We start from the raw sequence: 16,743 nt of genomic DNA, 5'->3' as shown, positions 1-16,743 counted from the left end.
CACTTCAAAAAAATTGTCCCCAAACAGCACATGATGCAAAGAAAAAAAGGCGCACCAAGGTCGCTGTGTGACAAAGCTAAGCAACACAAGTGGCCGACACAAACACCTGGCCCATCTAGGAGTGGCACTGCAGTGTCAATCAAGACAGGACGGCACTTCAAAAAAATTGTCCCCAAACAGCACATGATGCAAAGAAAAAAAGAGGCGCACCAAGGTGGCTGTGTGACTAAGCTAAGCGACACAAGTGGCCGACACAAACACCTGGCCCATCTAGGAGTGGCACTGCAGTGTCAGGCAGGATGGCACTTTAAAAAAATTGTCCCCAAACAACACATGATGCAAAGAAAAAAAGAGGCGCACCACAGGTATAGAATGTAGATGGATAGTATACTTAATGACGACACAGAGGTAGGTACAGCAGTGGCCTTCCGTACCGCTATATATAGTATACTGGTGGTCACTGTGTCAGCAAACTGCAAAACTAAAATGCACCACAGGTATAGAATGTAGATGGATAGTATACTTAATGAATGACGACACAGAGGTAGGTACAGCAGTGGCCTACCGTACTGCTATATATAGTATACTGGTGGTCACTGTGTCAGCAAACTGCAAAACTAAAATGCACCACAGGTATAGAATGTAGATGGATAGTATACTTAATGACGACACAGAGGTAGGTACAGCAGTGGCCTTCCGTACCGTACTGCTATATATAGTATACTGGTGGTCACTGTGTCAGCAAACTGCAAAACTAAAATGCACCACAGGTATAGAATGTAGATGGATAGTATACTTAATGAATGACGACACAGAGGTAGGTACAGCAGTGGCCTTCCGTACTGCTATATATAGTATACTGGTGGTCACTGTGTCAGCAAACTGCAAAACTAAAATGCACCACAGGTATAGAATGTAGATGGATAGTATACTTAATGAATGATGACACAGAGGTAGGTACAGCAGTGGCCTTCCGTACTGCTATATATAGTATACTGGTGGTCACTGTGTCAGCCAACTGCAAAACTAAAATGCACCACAGGTATAGAATGTAGATGGATAGTATACTTAATGAATGACGACACAGAGGTAGGTACAGCAGTGGCCTACTGTACTGCTATATATAGTATACTGGTGGTCACTGTGTCAGCAAACTGCAAAACTAAAATGCACCACAGGTATAGAATGTAGATGGATAGTATACTTAATGAATGACGACACAGAGGTAGGTACAGCAGTGGCCTACCGTACTGCTATATATAGTATACTGGTGGTCACTGTGTCAGCAAACTGCAAAACTAAAATGCACCACAGGTATAGAATGTAGATGGATAGTATACTTAATGAATGACGACACAGAGGTAGGTACAGCAGTGGCCTACCGTACTGCTATATATAGTATACTGGTGGTGACTGTGTCAGCAAAACTCTGCACTGTACTCCTCCTATATAATATTAATTATACTGGTGGTCCCCAGTCCCCACAATAAAGCAGCACACTGAGCACAGATATGGAGTGTTTTTCAGGCAGACAACGTATACTGGTAGTCACTGTCAGCAAAACTCTGCACTGTACTCCTGCTATATAATACAGCTGCTCCCCAGTCCCCACAATTAAGCAGTGTGAGCACAGATATATTATGCAGCACACTGAGCACAGATATGGTATGGAGCGTTTTTTTCAGGCAAAGAACGGATAAAACTGGTGGTCACTTATCAGCAAAACTCTGCACTGTACTCCTCCTAACAGCTGCTCCCCAGTCCTCCCCACAATTAAGCAATAAAGCAATCAAGTTCAACAATAAACGGAGAGGACGCCAGCCACGTCCTCTCCCTATCATCTCCAATGCACAAGTGAAAATGGCGGCGACGCGCGGCTGCTTATATAGAATCCGAATCTCGCGAGAATCCGACAGCGGGATGATGACGTTCGGGCGCGCTCGGGTTAGCCGAGCAAGGGGGGAAGGTTCGAACCTGCCTCGGACCCGTGTAAAATGGGTGAAGTTCGGGGGGGTTCGCTCATCACTAATCGAAACATCGACTCCTATGAGTGTTTTGCTGCTCTGAGATAATAAACTCATTTTTCACCTTCAGTGACAAGCCTGATGAGTGCTCTCCTATTTACCTGAATATATATATTTATTGTGATAAAGTAGCCTTATAGTGGAGGCACTGGACTTCTGCACCACTGTGTTTTATTTTTCCAGTATGACCTCAAAACTACCTTTCACAAAGAAGAATCGTCTCAGCCCTGTCACTTACTAACCGATTCCTAATCCCTACTCACCGGCCACTATCTGGCATCGATCATCAAAGACAAATGCCCCAATGAGGCCTTATATAACCAAAGGTGGGTACACACTAGGCGATGTTCTCCATCACCTAGTGTGTCCCGGCCGGGCCAACCAACGGCGGGCATACACACTGTGCAATAACATATAGTCATGTCATGCCGCTGCTGGGCTGTGCATGCAGCTTTGGATGGTGAGTTCAAATTGAGCTGCATTTACGGCCGACATGAGGGTCATCAGCTGCATACACACTGGGCGATACAGTGAACGATATTACTCAGGAGGGGGATAATAAGCGATATTGTATACTATATATCGCTAAGTGTGTATGTACCTTTAGATTCATCCTCACCATCCCAGATTGACAGGCGAACCACACATCCTCCTTGCCCCTTATAGATAAGCCTTCACAGGAGTCCTGATTTGGCCAGACAGGCTGCCAAACTGCAGGGAGACACAAGATTTTCACCAAGCAGGTAAAACACATATTTTATCCTTCAAATGCACAACTTCCCCAGGCTTGCTAACTAAACACCCCTGGCTCCTTTGTAGCACATTGCACCTTTTGCCATAATATATATATATATGTATATTAGAGATAGATAGATAGATAGATAGATGGATAGATAGATAGATAGATAGATAGATAGATAGATAGATAGATAGATAGATAGATAGATAGATGTGTCCTCATACATCCAGCCTCAATACGCCATGCAGTGCGAAATGCCTAGCATGAGTGAGCCGCCAGGTCTCGTGCAACTCTGCTAATGTCTTAGTTGCAATGTGACCATAATGCACGAGCAGACTGTGCTGATTTGATATATGACACTTGTATATTGTGTGTGACTGAGGGCCTTATACAGTATGGATCGCTATTGCTACTAAAAATGCAAACTCAATTGCAAAGAATTGCACAGGTAGTTGCCGCCCAGAAATGGAATAAATGGTCACTGCAGATGCATATGCATCTCAATCCATTGCAAAATCAAAAGGTAAATTTAATCTGCGCCAAGCCAGAGCATCCAAAAATCTGCAAATGCTGTTGCATGTATGTGATGTCAGATGATGTCAGAGACATGCCCGTCGAACGGCCATGGTACGCCAGCGTTTTTTCCACCACTCCTACAAAACGCCATGTTAGCACTCCTAAATACTCACTTACTGTCAAGCAATGTGCGATCGCATCACTTTAAAATTGCAAACGCACAGCGATCGCAATGCGGCTCTGACGCAGTGCATGATCAGTCTTTCAATAATCGGCCAAATTTCATGGTGCAATCCATGCTGAATTAGGCCCTGAGTCTGTATATGGAGCAGAACAGAACATGTATTGGAGAAAAAGCTGCAGTTGATACAGATGTAGCCATGCTCATCTTTGCTGTGATGTGGCATGCTGCAACACGGCTTGCTGCATGGCATGCCGGGCTGCAACTATTCGTAGCCAGTGATTACTCCATTATAGGTAAATGTATTATAGCGGCACGGATTGTGATTCTATAACACTTCCTGCTTCGCCTCACTACCGAGGGGTAGCAGGAAGAGACATCAACAAGATGTAGTAACATCTTGCCTGCCGAAGCGGGCAAGCCAAAGCTCCCCCCTCTGGCGATGTCCCCTGAGCACACAGTGCTTCAGCTCAGAGCTGATGCGCTGTGTCTCCCTGTCCCGGACAGCTCCTCTGCGCATGCGTGGGATCTTGCTACTCACGCGTGATCCCCAGCGCAGTAAGGAGCTGCACCCGCCACAGCTGCAGGTGTCGGAATGGTCAATGATGCTGACCGTTCATACACTGCCCTCACATATCGGCCTGCTATCTTATAGATAGCAGCGCCGATATGGACAGGGGCGCGTAGAAAGATTGATTGAAACCTGTTCCACTACACAGGACTTGCAGTACCTATAGATATTAGATTCCACAGTTTGGTTAACAGAAGAGGGGTTTACGCATGTGCATGAAGAACCTGGCATTCAGCAGTGGGAGCCGAACAGGGGCGGAGAGATCCGGACCTTTATAGGAAGGAGTTGGGATTCGGGAATCAGTGCCATCTGAAGATGGCAAAAATTCCCACTGTCAAGCTCTGAAAATTTAGCCCCGTTTTTTTATTTTATCACCGATTTTTTTTATCACCCCTATCCAATTAAATTGTTAGACAAACCCCTGTTTTTCTCGCAAAAATTCATAGGGTCCATGAAAAGCCGTGGACCTTTGTATTTTGGTGGCATTTAGGGCCTTATTCAGACCTGATTGCTGCAGCACATTTTTTCCTATTCTAATGGGCAAAACCATGTGCACTGCAGGGGGGGCAGATATAACATGTGCAGAGAGAGTTAGATTTGGGTGGGGTGTGTTCAAACTGAAATCTAAATTGCAGTGTAAAAATAAAGCAGCCAGTATTTACCCTGCACAGAAACAAAATAACCTACCCAAACCTAACTCTCTCTGCACATGTTATATCTGCAACACCTGCAGTGCACATGGTTTTGCCCATTAGAGATAGATTTTGCTGCTGCTGAATTAGGCCCTTATTGCGGAAAAAATAGTCACTTATCGGGGATTTGGCCGAAACCATTGCGGCATTGGGGAATAAGCAGTAGCTATCTGGGCTAATAGGATAGCCTTCGGCGAACCAATTAGTTACCACATCTAATTGGATAGCCCCATTATGTGAGAATTGCCCCATGACAGCTTGGTTATGCCGCCCATTCAGCTGAAATGCATATGCATCCACCGTGCTTGCTTATTTTAGGTTCTGGGGCAAGCCGCCAGAATGCCGGCAGGGAGGGGAGAGCGCAACAGAGCCCCTTGCGGGCTCGTGGCTGGCTGCTCTCGCCAAAGGTTCTATTCCCACTCTATGGGTGTCGTGGACACGCACATGTGGGAATAGCCCCTGCTAGCCGGCATTCTAGCAGCTGCAAAATAATAGTTGCTTATAACCATAAAGCTTTGTTGTACTGAAAAATCCAATACAGAAACATTTCCAAGTTTCATAAGAAGACAGAAAAATGCTGCTCTAGGCTGAGAGTCAGAAATCTGGGAATTCCTCACATCTCTAGAAAAAGAAAACTGTCATTTTAACATAATGTTCACAAATTATCTATAACATGTGAGCTGTTAGATTTTTTTTAGCCACATTTTGATCCAATTTGTAGACAGACCATTTAATCTCAAGCATTTGGTTGCACAATTATGTGGACCACACTCTGCATACTTTGTACATAGGGCCTAATTCATTTCGCCCCCAAATGCTAACCAGCCCCAGGCCACTTAGCCTAAGCTATTATTAAAAAATAGGGGTGACCCCTAGAATATAACACCTATTTCATATGGACTGGTTAGAAACCTCTATTAATAAGGAACGCAATGCGGAGAGATTCTTCAGTATATGGTTACCGTTTATACATACTTTCTCCTTACGTAAGAAGGATACTCTCCGTGCCGCAATACACCTGACATCCTGGTATAATTTAGAGACCTTGACGCTAGGCCGCCCTCCTTTCTAGGGAAGTTAAATGATTTTTGTAAGTTGTACTATTCATTCACCCATTTCATCTGTTGTGTGTAATCATCCAATTATTATTCTTATTGCCATGTTATTTTAGTCTTGTTGGTATCCCAGTTTGTCTTTGTATCTGATTGGGTTTTTGGTCTGATACTTTCATGACTTTTGTATATTGCATATGCAGTTCTATAATAAAATATGTTTAAAAAAAAAAAAAAATAGGGGTGACAACCCTGGACTAACCTGTTTGGGGTTGGTTGGCACTATGGCAGCGGGACACCAGACTGCGTATATCCCTGTTATGGTGTCACCCGCCCTGGCTGGTTCTGTCTATTGCTGGTTGTTAAAAAAATATGGGGGGGGGCACACCCTACGCCATTTATACGATTTTTCAACATCAGCCAAGGCTAAGAGGTCTGGGGCTGGTTATAATTTTAGATGGTATGCCAAGTAATTTTTTTTTTTTTTTTTATCCAACCATTTATGTGCAACAAAGCCTGCACAGATGATTGTAATCTACTGCTGATTAACGGTGGATTCTCATTGGATTTGTGATGGGTTTGCAGTGGGATAGGGCCAGTGGTGCAAGTAGAAACAAATTCTTAGTGGTACTGTGTGTGCACGCCCAAAAATAAAGGCGTGACCATGTGCCACAAGGGGCGTGGCCAATGAAAATGGGAACTTGTCAACATGATACAGTGCCCATTTCTCTGACGTCCTAAGTGGATGCTGGGGACTCCGTCAGGACCATGGGGAATAGCGGCTCCGCAGGAGACAGGGCACAAAAGTAAAAGCTTTAGGATCAGGTGGTGTGCACTGGCTCCTCCCCCTATGATCCTCCTCCAAGCCTCAGTTAGGTTTTTGTGCCCGGCCGAGAAGGGTGCAATCTAGGTGGCTCTCCTAAAGAGCTGCTTAGAGTAAAAGTTTTGTTAGGTTTTTTATTTTCAGTGAGTCCTGCTGGCAACAGGCTCACTGCAACGAGGGACTTAGGGGAGAAGAAGTGAACTCACCTGCGTGCAGGATGGATTGGCTTCATAGGCTACTGGACACTAGCTCCAGAGGGACGATCACAGGTACAGCCTGGATGGGTCACCGGAGCCGCGCCGCCGACCCCCTTGCAGATGCTGAAGAGAGAAGAGGTCCAGAAATCGGCGGCTGAAGACTTCTCAGTCTTCATGAGGTAGCGCACAGCACTGCAGCTGTGCGCCATTGCTCTCAGCACACTTCACACCAACGGTCACTGAGGGTGCAGGGCGCTTGGGGGGGCGCCCTGGGCAGCAATGAAAGTACCTATGCTGGCTAAAAATACATCACATATAGCCCCTGGGGCTATATGGATGTATTTAACCCCTGCCAGGTTGTCAGAAAAACGGGAGAAGAAGCCCGCCGAAAAGGGGGCGGGGCCTATTCTCCTAAGCACACAGCGCCATTTTCCTACACAGCTCCGCTGCTAGGAAGGCTCCCAGGCTCTCCCCTGCACTGCACTACAGAAACAGGGTTAAAACAGAGAGGGGGGGCACTTATTTGGCGATATTATTATATTTTAAGATGCTATAAGGGAAAACACTTATATAAGGTTGTCCCTGTATAATATAGCGTTTTGGTGTGTGCTGGCAAACTCTCCCTCTGTCTCCCCAAAGGGCTAGTGGGGTCCTGTCCTCTATCAGAGCATTCCCTGTGTGTGTGCTGTGTGTCGGTACGTGTGTGTCGACATGTATGAGGACGATGTTGGTGAGGAGGCGGAGCAATTGCCTGTAATGGTGATGTCACTCTCTAGGGAGTCGACACCGGAATGGATGGCTTATTTAGGGAATTACGTGATAATGTCAACACGCTGCAAGGTCGGTTGACGACATGAGACGGCCGGCAAACCAATTAGTACCTGTCCAGGCGTCTCAAACACCGTCAGGGGCTTTAAAACGCCCATTTACCTCAGTCGGTCGACACAGACACAGACACGGACACTGACTCCAGTGTCGACGGTGAAGAAACAAACGTATTTTCCATTTGGGCCACACGTTACATGTTAAGGGCAATGAAGGAGGTGTTACATATTTCTGATACTACAAGTACCACAAAAGAGGGTATTATGTGGGGTGTGAAAAAACTACCTGTAGTTTTTCCTGAATCAGATAAATTAAATGAAGTGTGTGATGATGCGTGGGTTTCCCCCGATAGAAAATTATTGGCGTTATACCCTTTCCCGCCAGAAGTTAGGGCGCGTTGGGAAACACCCCTTAGGGTGGATAAGGCGCTCACACGCTTATCAAAACAAGTGGCGTTACCGTCTCCAGATACGGCCGCCCTCAAGGAGCCAGCTGATAGGAGGCTGGAAAATATCCTAAAAAGTATATACACACATACTGGTGTTATACTGCGACCAGCAATCGCCTCAGCCTGGATGTGCAGCGCTGGGGTGGTTTGGTCGGATTCCCTGACTGAAAATATTGATACCCTTGACAGGGACAGTATTTTATTGACTATAGAGCATTTAAAGGATGCATTTCTATATATGCGAGATGCACAGAGGGATATTTGCACTCTGGCATCAAGAGTAAGTGCGATGTCCATATCTGCCAGAAGATGTTTATGGACACGACAGTGGTCAGGTAATGCAGATTCCAAACGGCACATGGAAGTATTGCCGTATAAAGGGGAGGAGTTATTTGGGGTCGGTCCATCGGACCTGGTGGCCACGGCAACAGCTGGAAAATCCACCTTTTTTACCCCAAGTCACATCTCAGCAGAAAAAGACACCGTCTTTTCAGCCTCAGTCCTTTCGTCCCCATAAGGGCAAGCAGGCAAAACGCCAGTCATATCTGCCCAGGGATAGAGGAAAGGGAAGAAGACTGCAGCAGGCAGCCCATTCCCAGGAACAGAAGCCCTCCACCGCTTTTGCCAAGTCCTCAGCATGACGCTGGGGCCGTACAAGCGGACTCAGGTGCGGTGGGGGGTCGTCTCAAGAGTTTCAGCGCGCAGTGGGCTCACTCGCAAGTGGACCCCTGGATCCTACAAGTAGTATCCCAGGGGTACAGATTGGAAATTCGAGACGTCTCCCCCTCGCAGGTTCCTGTAGTCTGCTTTACCAACGTCTCCCTCCGACAGGGAGGCAGTATTGGAAACAATTCACAAGCTGTATTCCCAGCAGGTGATAATCAAAGTACCCCTCCTACAACAAGGAAAGGGGTATTATTCCACACTATATTGTGGTACTGAAGCCAGACGGCTCGGTGAGACCTATTCTAAATCTGAAATATTTGAACATTTACATACAAAGGTTCAAATCAAGATGGAGTCACTCGGAGCAGTGATAGCGAACCAGGAAGAAGGGGACTATATGGTGTCCCTGGACATCAAGGATGCTTACCTCCATGTCCCAATTTGCCCTTCTCACCAAGGGTACCTCAGGTTCGTGGTACAAAACTGTCACTATCAGTTTCAGACGCTGCCGTTTGGATTGTCCACGGCACCCCGGGTCTTTACCAAGGTAATGGCCGAAATGATGATTCTTCTTCAAAGAAAAGGCGTCTTAATTATCCCTTACTTGGACGATCTCCTGATAAGGGCAGGGTCCAGAGAACAGTTGGAGGTCGGAGTAGCACTATTTCAAGTAGTTCTACGACAGCACGGGTGGATTCTAAATATTCCAAAATCGCAGCTGTCTCCGACGACATGTCTGCTGGGATGATTCTGGACACAGTCCAGAAAAAGGTGTTTCTCCCGGAGGAGAAAGCCAGGGAGTTATCCGAGCTAGTCAGGAACCTCCTAAAACCAGGAAAAGTGTCAGTGCATCATTGCACAAGGGTCCTGGGGAAAATGGTGGCTTCTTACGAAGCGATTCCATTCGGCAGATTTCACGCAAGAACTTTTCAGTAGGATCTGCTGGAAAAATGGTCCGGATCGCATCTTCAGATGCATCAGCGGATAACCCTGTCTCCAAGGACAAGGGTGTCTCTTCTGTGGTGGCTGCAGAGTGCTCATCTACTAAAGGGCCACAGATTCGGCATTCAGGACTGGGTCCTGGTGACCACGGATGCCAGCCTGAAAGGCTGGGGAGCAGTCACACAAGGAAAAAATTTCCAGGGAGTGTGATCAAGTCTGGAGACTTCTCTCCACATAAATATACTGGAGCTAAGAGCAATTTACAATGCTCTAAGCTTAGCAAGACCTCTGCTTCAAGGTCAGCCGGTATTGATCCAGTGGGACAACATCACGACAGTCGCCCACGTAAACAGACAGGGCGGCACAAGAAGCAGGAGGGCAATGGCAGAAACTGCAAGGATTCTTCTAGAGATGAGCGGGTTCGGTTTCTCTGAATCCGAACCCGCCCGAACTTCATGGTTTTTTTCACGGGTCCGAGCAGACTCGGATCCTCCCGCCTTGCTCGGTTAACCCGAGCGCGCCCGAACGTCATCATGACGCTGTCGGATTCTCGCGAGACTCGGATTCTATATAAGGAGCCGCGCGTCGCCGCCATTTTCACACGTGCATTGAGATTGATAGGGAGAGGACGTGGCTGGCGTCCTCTCCATTTAGATTAGAAGAGAGAGAGAGAGATTGACCTGATTTACTGGAGCTTAGGAGTACTGTAGAAGTGTAGAGAGTGCAGAGTTTACTAGTGACTGACCACAGTGACCACCAGACAGTGCAGTTTTATTTAATATATCCGTTCTCTGCCTGAAAAAAACGATACACACAGTGACTCAGTCACATACCATATCTGTGTGCACTGCTCAGCCCAGTGTGCTGCATCATCTATGTATATATATCTGACTGTGCTCAGCTCACACAGCTTATAATTGTGGGGGAGACTGGGGAGCACTGCAGTGCCAGTTATAGGTTATAGCAGGAGCCAGGAGTACATATTATATTAAAATTAAACAGTGCACACTTTTGCTGCAGGAGTGCCACTGCCAGTGTGACTGACCAGTGACCTGACCACACTGACCACCAGTATAGTTAGTAGTATACTATATTGTGATTGCTTGAAAAAGTTAAACACTCGTCGTGTGACTTCACTTGTGTGGTGTTTTTTTTTTTATTCTATAAAAAACTCATTCTGCTGACAGACAGTGTCCAGCAGGTCCGTCATTATATAATATATACCTGTCCGGCTGCAGTAGTGATATATATATATTTTTTATATCATTATTTATCATCCAGTCGCAGCAGACACAGTACGGTAGTTCACGGCTGTAGCTACCTCTGTGTCGGCACTCGGCAGTCCATCCATAATTGTATACCACCTACCCGTGGGTTTTTTTCTTTCTTCTTTATACATACATACTACTACATCTCTTTATCAACCAGTCTATATTAGCAGCAGACACAGTACAGTACGGTAGTCCACGGCTGTAGCTACCTCTGTGTCGGCACTCGGCAGTCCGTCCATAATTGTATACCACCTACCCGTGGTTTTTTTTTCTTTCTTCTTTATACATACATACTACTACATCTCTTTATCAACCAGTCTATATTAGCAGCAGACACAGTACAGTACGGTAGTCCACGGCTGTAGCTACCTCTGTGTCGGCACTCGGCAGTCCGTCCATAATTGTATACCACCTACCCGTGGTTTTTTTTTCTTTCTTCTTTATACATACATACTACTACATCTCTTTATCAACCAGTCAATATTAGCAGCAGACACAGTACAGTACGGTAGTCCACGGCTGTAGCTACCTCTGTGTCGGCACTCGGCAGTCCGTCCATAATTGTATACCACCTACCCGTGGTTTTTTTTTCTTTCTTCTTTATACATACATACTACTACATCTCTTTATCAACCAGTCTATATTAGCAGCAGACACAGTACAGTACGGTAGTCCACGGCTGTAGCTACCTCTGTGTCGGCACTCGGCAGTCCGTCCATAATTGTATACCACCTACCCGTGGTTTTTTTTTCTTTCTTCTTTATACATACATACTACTACATCTCTTTATCAACCAGTCTATATTAGCAGCAGACACAGTACAGTACGGTAGTTCACGGCTGTAGCTACCTCTGTGTCGGCACTCGGCAGTCCGTCCATAATTGTATACTAGTATCCATCCATCTCCATTGTTTACCTGAGGTGCCTTTTAGTTGTGCCTATTAAAATATGGAGAACAAAAATGTTGAGGTTCCAAAATTAGGGAAAGATCAAGATCCACTTCCACCTCGTGCTGAAGCTGCTGCCACTAGTCATGGCCGAGACGATGAAATGCCAGGAACGTCGTCTGCCAAGGCCGATGCCCAATGTCATAGTACAGAGCATGTAAAATCCAAAACACCAAATATCAGTAAAAAAAGGACTCCAAAACCTAAAATAAAATTGTCGGAGGAGAAGCGTAAACTTGCCAATATGCCATTTACCACACGGAGTGGCAAGGAACGGCTGAGGCCCTGGCCTATGTTCATGGCTAGTGGTTCAGCTTCACATGAGGATGGAGGCACTCATCCTCTCGCTAGAAAAATGAAAAGACTCAAGCTGGCAAAAGCAGTAGCACCGCAAAGAACTGTGCGTTCTTCGAAATCCCAAATCCACAAGGAGAGTCCAATTGTGTCGGTTGCGATGCCTGACCTTCCCAACACTGGACGTGAAGAGCATGCGCCTTCCACCATTTGCACGCCCCCTGCAAGTGCTGGAAGGAGCACCCGCAGTCCAGTTCCTGATAGTCAGATTGAAGATGTCAGTGTTGAAGTACACCAGGATGAGGAGGATATGGGTGTTGCTGGCGCTGGGGAGGAAATTGACCAGGAGGATTCTGATGGTGAGGTGGTTTGTTTAAGTCAGGCACCCGGGGAGACACCTGTTGTCCGTGGGAGGAATATGGCCGTTGACATGCCTGGTGAAAATACAAAAAAAATCAGCTCTTCGGTGTGGAGGTATTTCAACAGAAATGCGGACAACAGGTGTTAAGCCGTGTGTTCCCTTTGTCAAGCTGTAATAAGTAGGGGTAAGGACGTTAACCACCTCGGAACATCCTCCCTTATACGTCACCTGCAGCGCATTCATAATAAGTCAGTGACAAGTTCAAAAACTTTGGGTGACAGCGGAAGCAGTCCACTGACCAGTAAATACCTTCCTCTTGTAACCAAGCTCACGCAAACCACCCCACCAACTCCCTCAGTGTCAATTTTCTCCTTCCCCAGGAATGCCAATAGTCCTGCAGGCCATGTCACTGGCAATTCTGACGATTCCTCTCCTGCCTGGGATTCCTCCGATGCATCCTTGCGTGTAACGCCTACTGCTGCTGGCGCTGCTGTTGTTGCTGCTGGGAGTCGATGGTCATCCCAGAGGGGAAGTCGTAAGACCACTTTTACTACTTCCACCAAGCAATTGACTGTCCAACAGTCCTTTGCGAGGAAGATGAAATATCACAGCAGTCATCCTACTGCAAAGCGGATAACTGAGGCCTTGGCATCCTGGGTGGTGAGAAACGTGGTTCCGGTATCCATCATTACTGCAGAGCCAACTAGAGACTTGTTGGAGGTACTGTGTCCCCGGTACCAAATACCATCTAGGTTCCATTTCTCTAGGCAGGCGATACCGAAAATGTACACAGACCTCAGAAAAAGAGTCACCAGTGTCCTAAAAAATGCAGCTGTACCCAATGTCCACTTAACCACGGACATGTGGACAAGTGGAGCAGGGCAGGGTCAGGACTATATGACTGTGACAGCCCACTGGGTAGATGTATGGACTCCCGCCGCAAGAACAGCAGCGGCGGCACCAGTAGCAGCATCTCGCAAACGCCAACTCTTTCTTAGGCAGGCTACGCTTTGTATCACCACTTTCCAGAATACGCACACAGCTGAAAACCTCTTACGGCAACTGAGGAAGATCATCGCGGAATGGCTTACCCCAATTGGACTCTCCTGTGGATTTGTGGCATCGGACAACGCCAGCAATATTGTGTGTGCATTAAATATGGGCAAATTCCAGCACGTCCCATGTTTTGCACATACCTTGAATTTGGTGGTGCAGAATTATTTAAAAAACGACAGGGGCGTGCAAGAGATGCTGTCGGTGGCCAGAAGAATTGCGGGACACTTTCGGCGTACAGGCACCACGTACAGAAGACTGGAGCACCACCAAAAACTACTGAACCTGCCCTGCCATCATCTGAAGCAAGAAGTGGTAACGAGGTGGAATTCAACCCTCTATATGCTTCAGAGGTTGGAGGAGCAGCAAAAGGCCATTCAAGCCTATACAATTGAGCACGATATAGGAGGTGGAATGCACCTGTCTCAAGCGCAGAATGAGAATGATTTCAACGTTGTGCAAGGTTCTGCTGCCCTTTGAACTTGCCACACGTGAAGTCAGTTCAGACACTGCCAGCCTGAGTCAGGTCATTCCCCTCATCAGGTTTTGCAGAAGAAGCTGGAGACATTGAAGGAGGAGCTAACACGGAGCGATTCCGCTAGGCATGTGGGACTTGTGGATGGAGCCCTTAATTCGCTTAACAAGGATTCACGGGTGGTCAATCTGTTGAAATCAGAGCACTACATTTTGGCCACCATGCTCGATCCTAGATTTAAAGCCTACCTTGGATCTCTCTTTCCGGCAGACACAAGTCTGCTGGGGTTGAAAGACCTGCTGGTGAGAAAATTGTCAAGTCAAGCGGAACGCGACCTGTCAACATCTCCTCCTTCACATTCTCCCGCAACTGGGGGTGCGAGGAAAAGGCTCAGAATTCCGAGCCCACCCGCTGGCGGTGATGCAGGGCAGTCTGGAGTGACTGCTGATGCTGACATCTGGTCCGGACTGAAGGACCTGACAACGATTACGGACATGTCGTCTACTGTCACTGCATATGATTCTCTCACCATTGAAAGAATGGTGGAGGATTATATGAGTGACCGCATCCAAGTAGGCACGTCACACAGTCCATACTTATACTGGCAGGAAAAAGAGGCAATTTGGAGGCCATTGCACAAACTGGCTTTATTCTACCTAAGTTGCCCTCCCACAAGTGTGTACTCCGAAAGAGTGTTTAGTGCCGCCGCTCACCTTGTCAGCAATCGGCGTACGAGGTTACATCCAGAAAATGTGGAGAAGATGATGTTCATTAAAATGAATTATAATCAATTCCTCCGCGGAGACATTGACCAGCAGCAATTGCCTCCACAAAGTACACAGGGAGCTGAGATGGTGGATTCCAGTGGGGACGAATTGATAATCTGTGAGGAGGGGGATGTACACGGTGATTTATCGGAGGATGATGATGAGGTGGACATCTTGCCTCTGTAGAGCCAGTTTGTGCAAGGAGAGATTAATTGCTTCTTTTTTGGTGGGGGTCCAAACCAACCCGTCATATCAGTAACAGTCGTGTGGCAGACCCTGTCACTGAAATGATGGGTTGGTTAAAGTGTGCATGTCCTGTTTTGTTTATACAACATAAGGGTGGGTGGGAGGGCCCAAGGACAATTCCATCTTGCACCTCTTTTTTCTTTTATTTTTCTTTGCGTCATGTGCTGTTTGGGGAGGGTTTTTTGGAAGGGACACCCTGCGTGACACTGCAGTGCCACTCCTAAATGGGCCCGGTGTTTGTGTCGGCCACTAGGGTCGCTTATCTTACTCACACAGTCAGCTACCTCATTGCGCCTCTTTTTTTCTTTGTGTCATGTGCTGTTTGGGGAGTGTTTTTTGGAAGGGCCATCCTGCGTGACACTGCAGTGCCACTCCTAGATGGGCCCGGTGTTTGTGTCGGCCACTAGGGTCGCTAATCTTACTCACACAGCTACCTCATTGCGCCTCTTTTTTTCTTTGCGTCATGTGCTGTTTGGGGAGTATTTTTTGGAAGGCCCATCCTGCGTGACACTGCAGTGCCACTCCTAGATGGGCCAGGTGTTTGTGTCGGCCACTAGGGTCGCTTAGCTTAGTCGTCGTCACACAGCTACCTCATTGCGCCTCTTTTTTTCTTTGCGTCATGTTTTGTTTGGGGAGGGTTTTTTGGAAGGGACATCCTGCGTGACACTGCAGTGCCACTCCTAGATGGGCCAGGTGTTTGTGTCGGCCACTAGGGTCGCTTAGCTTAGTCATCCAGCGACCTCGGTGCAAATTTTAGGACTAAAAATAATATTGTGAGGTGTGAGGTATTCAGAATAGACTGAAAATGAGTGGAAATTATGGTTTTTGAGGTTAATAATAATATGGGATCAAAATGACCCCCAAATTCTATGATTTAAGCTGTTTTTTAGGGTTTTTTGAAAAAAACACCCGAATCCAAAACACACCCGAATCCGACAAAAAAAATTCGGTGAGGTTTTGCCAAAACGTGGTCGAACCCAAAACACGGCCGCGGAACCGAACCCAAAACCAAAACACAAAACCCGAAAAATTTCAGGCGCTCATCACTAGATTCTTCGCTGGGCGGAAAATCATGTGATAGCACTGTCAGCAGTGTTCATTCCGGGAGTGGACAACTGGGAAGCAGACTTCCTCAGCACGACCTCCACCCGGGAGAGTGGGGACTTCATCGGGAAGTCTTCCACATGATTGTGAACCGTTGGGAAAGACCAAAGGTGGACATGATGGCGTCCCGCCTGAACAAAAAACTGGACAGGTATTGCGCCAGGTCAAGAGACCCTCAGGCAATAGCTGTGGACGTTCTGGTAACACCGTGGGTGTACCAGTCGGTGTATGTGTTCCCTCCTCTGCTTCTCATACCTAAGGTACTGAGAATTATAAGACGTAGAGGAGTAAGAACTATACTCGTGGCTCCGGATTGGCCAAGAAGGACTTGGTACCCGGAACTTCAAGAGATGCTCACAGAGGACTCATGGCCTCTGCCGCTAAGAAGGGACTTGCTTCAGCAAGTACCATGTCTGTTCCAAGACTTACCGCGGCTGCGTTTGACGGCATGGCGGTTGAACGCCGGATCCTAAGGGAAAAAGGCATTCCGGAAGAGGTCATTCCTACCCTGGTCAAAGCCAGGAAGGAGGTGACCGCACAACATTATCA

The sequence above is a fragment of the Pseudophryne corroboree genome, chromosome 6, assembly GCF_028390025.1.
Source record: "Pseudophryne corroboree isolate aPseCor3 chromosome 6, aPseCor3.hap2, whole genome shotgun sequence".
Classification (NCBI taxonomy): Eukaryota; Metazoa; Chordata; class Amphibia; order Anura; family Myobatrachidae; genus Pseudophryne; species Pseudophryne corroboree.
Note: the sequence above shows the minus strand (reverse complement) of the source record.